We start from the raw sequence: 13,699 nt of genomic DNA on the forward strand, positions 1-13,699 counted from the left end.
TACTGTTTCGCCTGGGACTTTCCATAAAATAAACATGTCATCTTGGTATCTTGTATACCAAGCGACATTGTTCTTAAACATAGTAGTTTGGAAAAGGATGGTGGTCTCCCAATGTGCCATTATACAATTGGCAAAACTACCACCACAGGGAGATCCCATGGCTACCCCTGATTTTTGGAGAAAAAAATCCCCCTCAAGCCACATAAAGTTGTTAAACAAAACTAACTCCAACAAAGTAACTACGATGTAAGTGACATTGTTGCCAGTTTTCCTTGCATGTAAGAAATCTCTTATCCACTCTATCCCCAATTCTTGGGGGATCACGGTGTACAAGTCCTTTACATCAATAGTCAATAATTTATAGTCCTGTTTAAAAGGGATGCTGCTGAGTTCCATTAGAAAACTGCACGAATCTTTACATATTTGGTACTCATTCTCTACTAAAGGCCTTAAAATACTGTCCACATACTTGGTACAACCATAGGTAATTGACCCACGTCCGTCAACAATGGGTCTAAAAGGGCGGTCAACAAGCCGCTTGTGGATCTTAGGGATGCCAAATAAAGATGCCAGCCTCGGGGCTGGCATGGTTAAAAAATTAAGCAAATCTAAATCAATTACTTTTTCAATAAAAAGTTAGTCTAATGTGGCCCTAATCTTACTATAGGCCATATTAACTTCATTAAGACAAACTTGTTGGTAAATCGAATTGTTTAGATATTCAGCTATACAAGAGATATAAGTACTGTGATTCATACAAACTAGGCCACCTCCTTTGTCTGGCTTCATCATTCTAATTTTACAGTCATTCAACAATCTAATAAAGTCACGTTCTTTTTCACTGATGTTATGAAAGCCTTTCTTGCCTTTTAAACCAGTGTCAACAAAAGACCTAAAATCCAATCCGCACATTTTCTCAAATGCCAGAACATTAGGGTGAAGAGGTGGATTAAAAATGCTAGAGACTCGCAATGAGTTAGAAAAACAGGAGGATGAGCCTATAATAGCATTTAAATTAATCTTACGTACAAAAAGTTTAAGGTCCACTATTGTGTTAACTAAATTCATTCCAGAGTCAGGAACGAAGGACAAGCCTAATGCAAAGAAGTCAATAATATCCTGAGGGAAAGTTAAATCAGAATAATTGTAAATGTGAAAGTCACCAGCAGAGTTGGAAAGGATTTGAGGGTTTAAAACCCCATTTCCAACTACCTCCTGCGCTGATTCCTTCGTTTCCGCATGTGCCCTTGCTGGTTGGGCTGTCTCGAGTTGTTCTGACCGTTGGCCTGGTGTGATGGAAAACCCTGTTGTGAACTTGCTGTAAATTGATTGTTGTTGTTGCTGTTGCTATTATTGTTATTATTCTTATTGCCAGCTGCCCGGTAGTTTCCCTTTAGTATTGGTACACACACATTGTGTCTTGTTGAACATGCATTTTAGATTTTTTAGTAACAATTTTATTAATTATAAATTAATTGTTATTTTAGATTTGTATTTAAAATGTACGTATGTAGGCTGTTATGAATTTCTGTAAACTAAGGGTTGTTTAGCTGGATTTTATGCAACTGTTTTTGGTTGCAACTATTTAGAAGTGGCCAAGTAATAGAGTATTTCACTTTAAATCTTGATTTTTCACTTCAGCTAATTAATTAATTAACACTAGATTTGTTCTTTTAAAAACATTTGAATGTGAGTGTTTTATGTCTGAAGAAGGAAAAGCACAGTCTATTTCAAAGCTAACAACATTAAACTGTCTTTTGTCACGTATTTCCTGCTCGCTTTGGTGTTTTGATTCCAAGTTTGTCTTTTTGCCTTTCGTGTTTGTTTGGTACTTTATGGCAAACCAAGGTGAAGCAGGTTCACAAGGCTCTCTTTTTTCACAAGAAGAGCCTGTTCTTAATGATGTGAGTAATGTAAGCTCTGGATCTGGAGAGGCGAATGCCGCTGGTAATCTCACAGCCCTTTTACAAGTTCTCATGGGCCGTGTAGAAAGCTTAATACAGAAAGTTGAGAGTCTGGCAGATTCTGCCAAACAAGGGAATTCTAGCACGCAGCAACCTTTTCCGCCTAACGTACCTGTCGGTACTGTGATTTCACCTTGTATTAGCAATGGGAGTTTGCCATCTTCCAACCACCGAGGAAATCGTGATTTAAACCATGGGGTCACAACTGAAACTGGTAGAAACACGCAGCCAATGCTTCCGACTGGAGATTCTAACCAGCCTGTGCATATAAGCAACAACAGGAATCTTATTGAGTCGGCACCAACTCTTGGGACTTTCTTAGGTAACGAGAATTTTTTCTGTGATAATCATGTATCTACTTCTAATTCAATGCAAGTTAACACACCCACTAATCTTTCATCTATTATTAACTTATTTGACTATAAGCTATTTCGCTGCAGGAAACTGCAGCTAGAAATATCATACTTGGAGGAATGCTTGAGCAAAGAAATTATACCTAAAGGGCTCAGGCAGTGGAGGTACCCTGTCGGGTTGGTTAACCAGTCCGAGTCCCACCTTGAACTTTTGGAGATGTTCAATAAGCAGGGCTTTGAGTTTATTAAAACACTGGTTAAACATTACAAATCTCAAGTTTTGCTTTGTAAAAGTGAACTAGAAACATTAGAACATGACATAACATTGAGTGTTCATTTTCCTCGTTACAAATACGAATATATGAGGATTTTCAACAGTATTGAGGCCACTATCACTAAGTTGGCTTGTGCTAAGAAAAAGAAAATTGCAAGAGACGTTCAGCAGTATTCCTCTGGGACTGCCTACCCCCCACCCCCACCAGTTTTGGGCAACAGTTTTCAGAGGGTTTCTAATGAAAATGCTGTTAGCAATGAAGAGGGTGATCTTGGTGAACACAATCCTGATAGTTATACAGAAGAGAATTTGCCAAGAAGAAGTGAAAGGATTAGGAACAATGGGAACAACCCTTCAGTTCCCAACAACCGGGCAGCTGGCAATAAGAATAATAATAACAATAGCAACAGCAACAACAACAATCAATGTACAGCAAGTTCACAACAGGGTTTTCCATCACACCAGGCCAACGGTCAGAACAACTTGAGACAGCCCAACCAACAAGGGCACATGCGGAAATGAAGGAATCAGCGCAGGAGGTAGTTGGAAATGGGGTTTTAAACCCTCAAATCCTTTCCAACTCTGCTGGTGACTTTCACATTTACAATTATTCTGATTTAACTTTCCCTCAGGATATTATTGACTTCTTTGCATTAGGCTTGTCCTTCGTTCCTGACTCTGGAATGAATTTAGTAAACACAATAGTGGACCTTAAACTTTTTGTACGTAAGATTAATTTAAATGCTATTATGGGCTCATCCTCCTGTTTTTCTAACTCATTGCAAGTCTCTAGCATTTTTAATCCACCTCTTCACCCTAATGTTCTGGCATTTGAGAAAATGTGCGGATTGGATTTTAGGTCTTTTGTTGACACTGGTTTAAAAGGCAAGAAAGGCTTTCATAACATCAGTGAAAAAGAACGTGACTTTATTAGATTGTTGAATGACTGTAAAATTAGAATGATGAAGCCAGACAAAGGAGGTGGCCTAGTTTGTATGAATCACAGTACTTATATCTCTTGTATGGCTGAATATCTAAACAATTCGATTTACCAACAAGTTTGTCTTAATGAAGTTAATATGGCCTATAGTAAGATTAGGGCCACATTAGACAAACTTTTTATTGAAAAAGTAATTGATTTAGATTTGCTTAATTTTTTAACCATGCCAGCCCCTAGGCTGGCATCTTTATTTGGCATCCCTAAGATCCACAAGCGGCTTGTTGACCCCCCTTTTAGACCCATTGTTGACGGACGTGGGTCAATTACCTATGGTTGTGCCAAGTATGTGGACAGTATTTTAAGGCCTTTAGTAGAGAATGAGTACCAAATATGTAAAGATGCGTGCAGTTTTCTAATGGAACTCAGCAGCATCCCTTTTAAACAGGACTATAAATTATTGACTATTGATGTAAAGGACTTGTACACCGTGATCCCCCAAGAATTGGGGATAGAGTGGATAAGAGATTTCTTACATGCAAGGAAAACTGACAACAATATCACTTACATCGTAGTTACTTTGTTGGAGTTAGTTTTGTTTAACAACTTTATGTGGCTTGAGGGGGATTTTTTTCTCCAAAAATCAGGGGTAGCCATGGGATCTCCCTGTGGTGGTAGTTTTGCCAATTGTATAATGGCACATTGGGAGACCACCATCCTTTTCCAAACTACTATGTTTAAGAACAATGTCGCTTGGTATACAAGATACCAAGTTGACATGTTTATTTCTGGAAAGGCCCAGGCGAAACAGTAGAAGATTTTATTAAATTAATCACTGCTTCAACCAATTTTTTGGAGTTTACATTCAATTTGGAAAATGAAACTATTAATTTTCTTGACATTTGTATTCATAAGGACGTAGTTAGAAACAGATTTAAAAGCACAATTTATAGGAAGCCCACGTATTCCAACTCTTTCCTTCATTTCTCCAGTTGTCACCCTTACCACCAAAAGAGAGCAGTGGTTAAAGGGCAGATGGTGAGGGCAGCCAGAATGATTTCAGATGATGCTGATTTCATTGAAGAATGTGGTCTGCTTGAAAGAATGTTTCTTAAGAGGGGTTACCCGCCGAGTTTAGTCTCTAACATTTCCATAGAGGTAATCACTAAACGGCATGCTGGCTGCTTTAAGCCATTACTAGGAACTGGGGGTTGGGAAGAATTTGATATTCCTGTTGGGGAGGTACAGGTTTCTCCACCTAGTAACACCAACTGTCATATTACAAGTTTTTTATGTACATACAATTTAGACCACTCTTTTATTAGGGAGACCTTATATAAAAATTGGACTCTCCTTATAGAGGATATGTCTCTATACAAAGCCTTTGGTGACAAACCAAAAATTACCTTTAGACGAGGGCAAAACTTAAAAATGTTATTGCAATACTCCACCAACCCATCCCCTAACAATAATAAAAACAAGGGTATGTTTAAGTGTGGAAGGTGTCACCAATGTAAGCACTTAAACTTGAATCATAAATTTAAAATTAGGGACAGGTTTTATAAAACCCAGGGTAAATTCTCATGTGACACAAAAGGAGTGGTGTATTGCGCTTGCTGCCAAGTTTGTAAAGCTTTCTATATCGGTAAGACTGAAAGGAAACTAAGGCAACGTATTTATGAACATCTGTATGCTATAAGTGAGAGGGATACAACTAACGCATTGGCTAGGCATATTGATGATTTCCCAGACCACTCCTTTAAGTTTTCAGTATTAAAGCACATAAGCGTAGATGTGAGAGGTGGCCCTTGGCAAATCAATTTGGAAATTGAAGAATTAAGATGGCAAATTTCCACTGCAGCATATTTGCCCCCAGGGTTGAATGAAACAGTTTCGATTAAATGTTTTTTAAAGCTTTTGTCTTTAAAAATATGAATTTAGAAAAGTTAAATTATTCTTACTGATAGTTTCCCTTTAGTATTGGTACACACACATTGTGTCTTGTTGAACATGCATTTTAGATTTTTTAGTAACAATTTCATTAATTATAAATTAATTGTTATTTTAGATTTGTATTTAAAATGTACGTATGTAGGCTGTTATGAATTTCTGTAAACTAAGGGTTGTTTAGCTGGATTTTATGCAACTGTTTTTGGTTGCAACTATTTAGAAGTGGCCACGTAATAGAGTATTTCACTTTAAATCTTGATTTTTCACTTCAGCTAATTAATTAATTAACACTAGATTTGTTCTTTTAAAAACATTTGAATGTGAGTGTTTTATGTCTGAAGAAGGAAAAGCACAGTCTATTTCCGAAAGCGCTAACAACATTAAACTGTCTTTTGTCACATATTTCCTGCTCGCTTTGGTGTTTTGAGTCCACATTACTGTGAGTTTGCCTTTCCACAGGTATATTTGTAGGATGGTGACATCATCAGACTATACAAAGTGGGTTACATTAGGTGACATTAGGTGGGCTACATTGAAGGAAAGTTTACTATCTACCTGTGTCTACCTGTGTCCTCAGGGCCATAATGACTTTCTCCGTACATACTGGATTACCACCTCTGTGGTAATTTGTGTGCACTTTGTTTTACCCAAAGGGGATGACCATGCATTCTTTGCCATTTAGCTTGAGGGCATTGTTTTGACACCAGGTATCTGTCTCTGTAAGACACTTCTGGAGGATGTCTGTGTCAGCCGTACAGTCGATTATGGACCACAGTTACCATTCATCTGCAAACTTGTTCAGCCATGCACCTCCCGTGCTTGCCTGTACCTCTGAGCAGTACCTACTGAACAGGTGGGGTCACAGTACCAAGACCTGTGGGATGCCATTTGTGACTGGCTTAGAGTTGGACATGGCACCCACAACTCTGAATATGTGTGTTTGATCTGTGAGCCACTTGGCCACCCATCCTGTGACATAGCTGTTAATGTTCAAGCTGGTAAGCTTGTCCATGATGACAGAGTGGGGAATGGTGTAGAAAGTCCTTTGTGAGGTCCAGGTGGGCTGTGTGGAATACTTTCACCTCCATCTATGTCCTTGGTAACTGTTTGAAATAAGTCAATTAGGTTTGGGAGCCAGGATCTGCCTTTAACAAGGCGAAGTTGTGTAAAGTCCAGTATCTGGAGGTCTCCAATGTCTCAATTTATGGGTTGCAATACAATTTGCTCAATAGCTCTGTAGACCAAGCTGAGTAGACATATTTGGCAATGGTTTCCAGGTTCTGTTGTGACACCCCCTTTGTGGAGCTGGATGACTGTTAGTGTATGCCATTCTTTGGGTACATAGCCTGTGGTACGCTTGAGTCTGGACAGTGAATGTAGGTGAGGGTGTAGTTCCTTATGGTTCTAGTGTAAGATGCAGCCTGGGACACCATCCAGTCACATTGATGCTGTGTTCTTAGCTTTGGTGAAGGCAGTCTTTACCTGCATGTCCATGACGTCTGGGGCTCTGCATCCTTCTGTGATGGACACAAGCCCTTTTGGGGGTGATGGGGGGAGTTTACACTGAACTTGTCCCCCTGGATGTGGGCAATGAATGTTGGTTTGGTGTATTTCTTTCCTTTTTTCAGTAGCTGACAGCATATTTGGAAGTTGACACCTACATGTCTGGTATAGCTACCAAAGGCTTTGTGGTTGTTATTCATACATTCCTTGGCTATTTGTCTTTAGAAACTGTCCTTGGATTATTTTATGAGCGATCATTATTTTTTCCTGATAATGATCAGTGATGCCTTTCCTTTAGTGAAGTTGGATCTATCATGTGTTTGTTTCCTCCTTCTGTTGTCTAGCTTATTTATGGCCAACAACTACCTGGTTGTTGTCCTATTTTTGGAGGAGTGCATCTTGGTTTTATTTGTGATGCCTCATTCCATGCATCCCTGTAGATGCTCATAGGATGCACTTGTAAATGATTCTGCAGATTGTATACCATTATCCTGTAGCAAGAGGTCTTCGGAACGTTCTACTTTGGTCTTGGGAAGTGTGCAGCTTGCTTTTGCAAATGTCTTCACAGTGGTTTCATTGACTGGGTGGGGGGGTTGAGATGTGGATGTCCAGTGTGATTACTTAATGAGCTGATATTACCAGCGAGGGGTTTATCTCTGTTGTGGAACACTGGTACCCCGTGTTGGTGATGATCATGTCCAGTATATTGTCACCTCTGGTGGGCATGGTGACCAGCTGTTCAAGGGTGTTAGAGTTTTTAAACTCTAGGAAGAATTGGGCAAAGGCCGTTTTACATGAGTAATTCCACCACTCAATGTTTGGGTAGTTGTAATCTCCTCATATAATGGTGCTTGATAGGACCTTTATATTTTCCACTGTTCTCTGGAATACTGAGTGAGATTCCTGAGACAAGGTACAGTATCTGTAGCAGGATACAATCTGATGGGGAGCTTTGCCCAATGTTAGTTGCACTTGCATGGTCTCCAAGGCCTCATGCTGTGCCACTAACCTGAAGGTGTGGGTATCGATAAGGTAAATGGATACACCCCTTCCTTTTGTATTTCACTCATGGTTTTGGGTCAGAAGGTCAGAGGGATTGTGATTGTTTTACGTGGAGCATATCCAACAGCTCTGTGTTTGACATAGCTTTGTATGTTAGGCAGTGAACACCTCTGAGTAGGCTATATGCAAGGGAGTACGGATGGAGCATTTTGAGATGGTCTGTGTATGACATGTATTTCAGGCCACTAATGCTCTTTGTGAGGTATTGCTGCTGGCTTTCCAGTTGTTGTAGTTGTCTTGTGAGGTACATAGCAACAGTGGCGTTGTACTCTATTATAGTTCTAGTGAGTGATGAGTAGAGGGGAACAATGTCCTCTTCTATTCTGCATGAGACACATTTTGTGATGAGGTGTTCCACATAAATGGGTTTCCTGACTACTGTGGGAATGTGATTATCACAGTTGTATCCACTTTCCACCTGTGACCCAGGGTCTCTTGTCACACTTTCAGTGTGAAGTAGACTACCACCTATGTTGTAGTTCTTGGCTACAGAGGTTTTAACAAAGGGGATGACAATGCACCTTTTGGCATTGAGCTATAGCCCATGACTTTGACAACAGCCATCTGTTTCAGTGAGGCCCTTTTGTAAGATGTCCACATCTATAGTGTTTACAATTATGGCTCCTAGTTTGCAGTCCTCTGGAAACTTCAGTAGCCACAGACCTTCCATGTTGGAGAGTGTTTTTTACCTGTGCAGCCGTGATGGGAGCAACTTTGCAGTCTTTCATTGTAGAGATGTGCTTGTTCATGGGTGGGGGTGGGGGTGGGGGTAAAGTTAACACTGATCCTATCTGCCAGGATGTTGTCAATATTAGTTGGCTCTGTACATTTAGTGCCATTGAGCTGTTACTCAGAACAGATCTGAGTGTAACCATGACATGGACCTGTCTGTTGGGCAGAGATCTCCTAAGTAGACAGTATGCAACAGAGTACAGATTGGGTTACATTCAGTCTTGTTGCATGGGGCAACTATTTGAGGCCAGTAATCCCCTTGCTAAGGTACTTCATTGGTCTTTCTAGCTGCTGAACGTGCCTAGTCAGATTCATTGCAAGTGTGTTGTGGTACTCTCTGACAGGTCTGATGACTGCTGAGTAGTGGGAACCTCCTTTGACCTACATGCACAGACCTTGGCAGTTTGTGTGAACACATAGCATGATTTTCTGACCAGTTTGTGAATGTTTTTCTGGATGTAGAGATGACTATCCACATTTGTCCAAAAATCCCTTATTATCACATCAGTATTTAGCCTAAGTGTGTGAGCATGCCCAGTATGACCTTTCAGTATGTTGCTGCCTGACATTTGCTTCATTTCTTTAAGTGTGTGAGCATGCCCAGTATGACCTTTCAGTGTGATGCTGAATGAAATCCACTGCATTTGTTGGAGTGTGTGAGCATGCCCGGTATAGACATTTATACTATATGTGTATGGTAAATCAAGTTGTATTTTTACAGCAGGGCTCACCTTTGTGTCATAGATCAACAGGGATCATGCTGTGCCTGCAGGGCTTCCATGAGACACTTTGCATAGACTTATCAACATTTCTACATACAGGGGGGACAGCTATTCTTTGTACATTTCTACCCGGGGGCACACCTGATTGTTACTGTGGGTGTACATAGGATGTGGGTTTCACCTGACACTTATACACATTTGCTATGCCTGCACTGCTATGTACAGGACACCATTTCAGTCTGTACTGTTGCCTATCATACTGGCTTGAGGCATACTACTGTACTACAGATCTTAGCATCCAATGTCATGTATATTAGCTTGCGACTTCATAGCCTACACAACCCACATCACACTGCCTGGCCTGATGTTCTCTGTCTGCATAGGCATGTGGGGGAGGTTACCCATTTGCCTCTTTAGGGACACGATAGAGCATTTCTTTGTGTTTGCATTAGTGTACAATTGTCCTGCTGTGTCAGTGCCACTGAAATGCTATCATGGCTTAGTGGTTCAGTACTGTGACTATAGTGCACAGTATCCTGGGTTCGAGCTCTGTCACTGCTTCTTATTTTCATGCTGGGCAGACCAGACTGCTTAAGGAACAGTAAAGCAGATATGAGCATGTTTAACTGACTTTGCTCAACTTTGCCCGACCTTGCCCAACATTGCTCAATGTTGCACTAGTTAGCACGAGTAATTTTGTTTACATATACTAGAGATTGGTAATAGCTTCTTAGCACTGCTTTATATTGCTTAAAACATGGCAATCATGCCTCAGGTGGTGCTGCAGGGCTGCCTATGCCAGATGCACATACTACACTCCCTATACATGTTTGGAAACAGGTAGTGTCAAGTTAGGCATCCCTTTTATTTTATGTGTGAGTCAGAGAGAGGTATCATTTCCAGGGTTCCTACTGAGCCAATGTATCTGCTATGTGTTGCCTCTTTGCCAAGGCCAAGGCATACTGGGCACACCTCCTTCTGCCTACTGGGGCAAGCTCAGGTTGTTCCTCCTCCGAGTCACGCTGTGCTTGTGCAGGCCTTGGCAATGTTGGGGGGCTGTTTGGCCCTGCCCCATGTTGTTCCTGCTGCAGCTGTTTTTGCAGGATCATATTGTGTAGCATGGTACATACCATGACAATTTGGGTACATGTAGTTGGTGAGTACTGCAAGGGTCCACCAGATGTGTCCAGGCACCTGAACCGTGACTTGACCATCCCAAACACATGCTCAATTACATTTCGTGTTTGTGCGTGTGCCTCATTATGGAGTTCTTGTTCAGGTGTGTGTGCATTTCTGATGGGTGTCATCAGCCATGGCTCCAGTGCGTATCCAGCATCCCCTACTAGGTGACCGTCAGGGATGTCCCCATTGGCAAATGTCTGGTACAGCTGCGACAGATGCCAGATATGGGAATTGTGGTAGCTTCCAGGGCAGCCAGCACACACATTCAGTATTATGCCCTGGGCATCACACATGACCTGGCAGTGGATGGAGTGGAAGCCCTTGCAGTTGATGTAGGCCCTACACTGCTCACCAGCTGGTGCTTTGATGTGTATGTGCGTGCAGTCAATTGCACCTACTACCTCAGGGTATTCCGCTATTTGATGGAAGAGATGCATATTGCTGGCCAATACCTCATGGGAATTGGGGAAATATACATGATCACCGACGTGCTGACATGGCATTCAGGATCTGGTGCAGTACCCAGGATCCTGATGCCTGTGAAATCCCCATCATATCACCAGGTGGTCTCTGGAAGGTACCTGTTGCTAGTACTCTTAGGCCAACACATACCTTGGCTTACACTGGGATGGGTTCCCCTCTGTTGGTTCTGTGTGTGAGGCGTGGCCTGCACAGCTCAACAGTTTGCTGCAGGAGCTCTCTGTCCACTCTATAGCGCTCCACTATCTTCAGCTCATGTAGTCCCTGGTAGGTTACCCTGGGTCTGTACACTCTTCTCTGTCTCCTCACTGTGGGTTGCTCAGCAGCATTCACATTGGCACCACCCTCAGCATCTTGCACATGTCGCCTTGTAATAGCAATGGCAGTCCCTAACATTTTTTTTGTCTCAGTTAAGCTTTTTAAGTTTTCACTTCTCTTTGCAGACAGGAGTGTTGCAGTGTTTCTGAGAAAAACATGGGGGAATGTTGTTTGCAGAGTTTTAAGGGCTGGCTGGGCTAGTGCACTGTCTGTGTAATTGGCTGATTCTGATTGATTTCACGTCAGCTCTGCTAGTTCTCCTTAGTTAACTTCCTACTACTTCTTTTCCTTCCTTTTCCCATTTCTGTTTCCTCAGGGGGCAGTGCCACGCAAACACATGCACACACGTGCACATGCACTCACACAGGCTTACACAAGCTTACACAGGCTTAGGCGGGTGCACATTCATGTATACAGGCTTAGCCTTACTCAGGCTTACACGGGCACACACACACGCGCACAGGCTTAGACAGGTTTACAGGCACGCGCACACAGTGTAAGCAGCTTTGCAAGAAACTTTAGTGATAGCCACGGCGTACACCTTCGGTTTCTGGGTTTCAGTTTAGACAACTGTAGACACGCCTCTTCCAGTCCTGAGTAACTCACAGCAAACACATGTCACTCTTCTCCAATAAGCTTACAGTCTTTTTGATACATACCCCCTCATGATGTCATCTATCTTCTACTCTGTTACTCCCCTAATCCTACTCTTACACTCTAGGGACATGGTTCACATGGCAGGGAAAATTGGGATTCACTATCCTTATACTCATTTGCATAGGATTTCCTACTAATGCTTGGTTGCATCTGTCAGACTGAGCTTCCTCCCTTAGCAACCACTACTCAGTAGCCATGTTGTCTTCAGCCTGCCATTCACCTGCATGGCAGATTAATATTTTGAATAAAATCCCTATTTGTGGCTTTTATTTTTTTATTTTTCTGTTTTTTAGAGAGCCACACGTTTGTGCGGCGCTGTGCTACGCTTAAACATCTGAGATCGAGGGAAAAAAATTTTTTTTAATTATTTTGCAGCAGATAAAAATGCCAATGGCTGTATATTTGGCCATTGGCATGCTTCCTTAACTGGATGCATCTTTTATTTGGAGCTGTCATAGCTCCGTTTTGCTATTTGCATAACGGTACTCAGTTGCCAACCGAGTACATTTCTGCAAATAACACTACTCTTACTCGGACAGGTTAGTGTTTCCTGGATCGCAAATTTACCTGATTTGCATAGCTTTCAGCAGCAAATGAGGTAATTTGCATAAACTAACACTGTCCGTGCAAGAGTCGTTTTAGGAGCTCTCTTCCTATTTCTTATTCCTATTCTATTCCTTATTCCTATTCCTATATCTTCTTTGCCCCTGCCGGCTGTTCCTGGATCGCTCGGCAAACATGTTGGCTGGCTGGAGTCTTACTCTACTCTTAGACTCCGTGCAAGCCTTTGTGAATCCGGCCCAAAGTCTGCATTGCATAAAACATATAAAATAAAGAAAACTACCCCATTTTCGCCAAGCTCATACTTTTTCAAATTAATTGAGACTATCCATATTATGTGTAGTGTATGAAGTGTTTGCATGTTTGTGCAGTATTACAGTACAGTTATTTTGCAAAATACAGCCATTTCAGAGTATATTTCACAAAGTAAAGCATTTCAAAAGTTTATTATGCATTTGAATGTTATTACAAGCTCGCAAAGTAGTTTGTATATAACTAAAAAAAGGCTATATTTGCAGTGTGTTTGTGCATACTTTGTGGACATGGCAGATGGATTTTGAAATAGCTCCACTTGTATTTTATAATAATATTGCAGAGAACTGAAGAGTGTTTGAGCAAGAGTACAATATTTTCAAACAGGTTGCATTTTCTGATAAAGATGATTGTACAAACGCATTTATTCTGCTTAATTTAGAGAAATGTGTAACCTCCAGATGAATATTACAATGGAACCACACTTATTTTACACAAGTGATCAAATGCCTGGTGAAACTTTTGCAGCAGATATAACTGACTTGAGAAACAAAGCTAAAATGTGCAGGTTTGGTAATTTAAAGGATGAGGTGATAGCGGATAGACATGTGTGGTATTAAAGAGGATGCTGTAACAAAGATTTTGCTTTGTGACACTGATTTAACTTTGAATAAGGCTATTTGTATTTGTCAGATATATGATCTCACAGAAAAGCATGCAAATATGCTTACAAATGTGAGATACATGCTTCC

This window comes from Protopterus annectens, chromosome 8.part0 (assembly GCF_019279795.1).
Source record: "Protopterus annectens isolate FY-2018-M chromosome 8.part0, PAN1.0, whole genome shotgun sequence".
Taxonomy (NCBI): Eukaryota; Metazoa; Chordata; order Ceratodontiformes; family Protopteridae; genus Protopterus; species Protopterus annectens.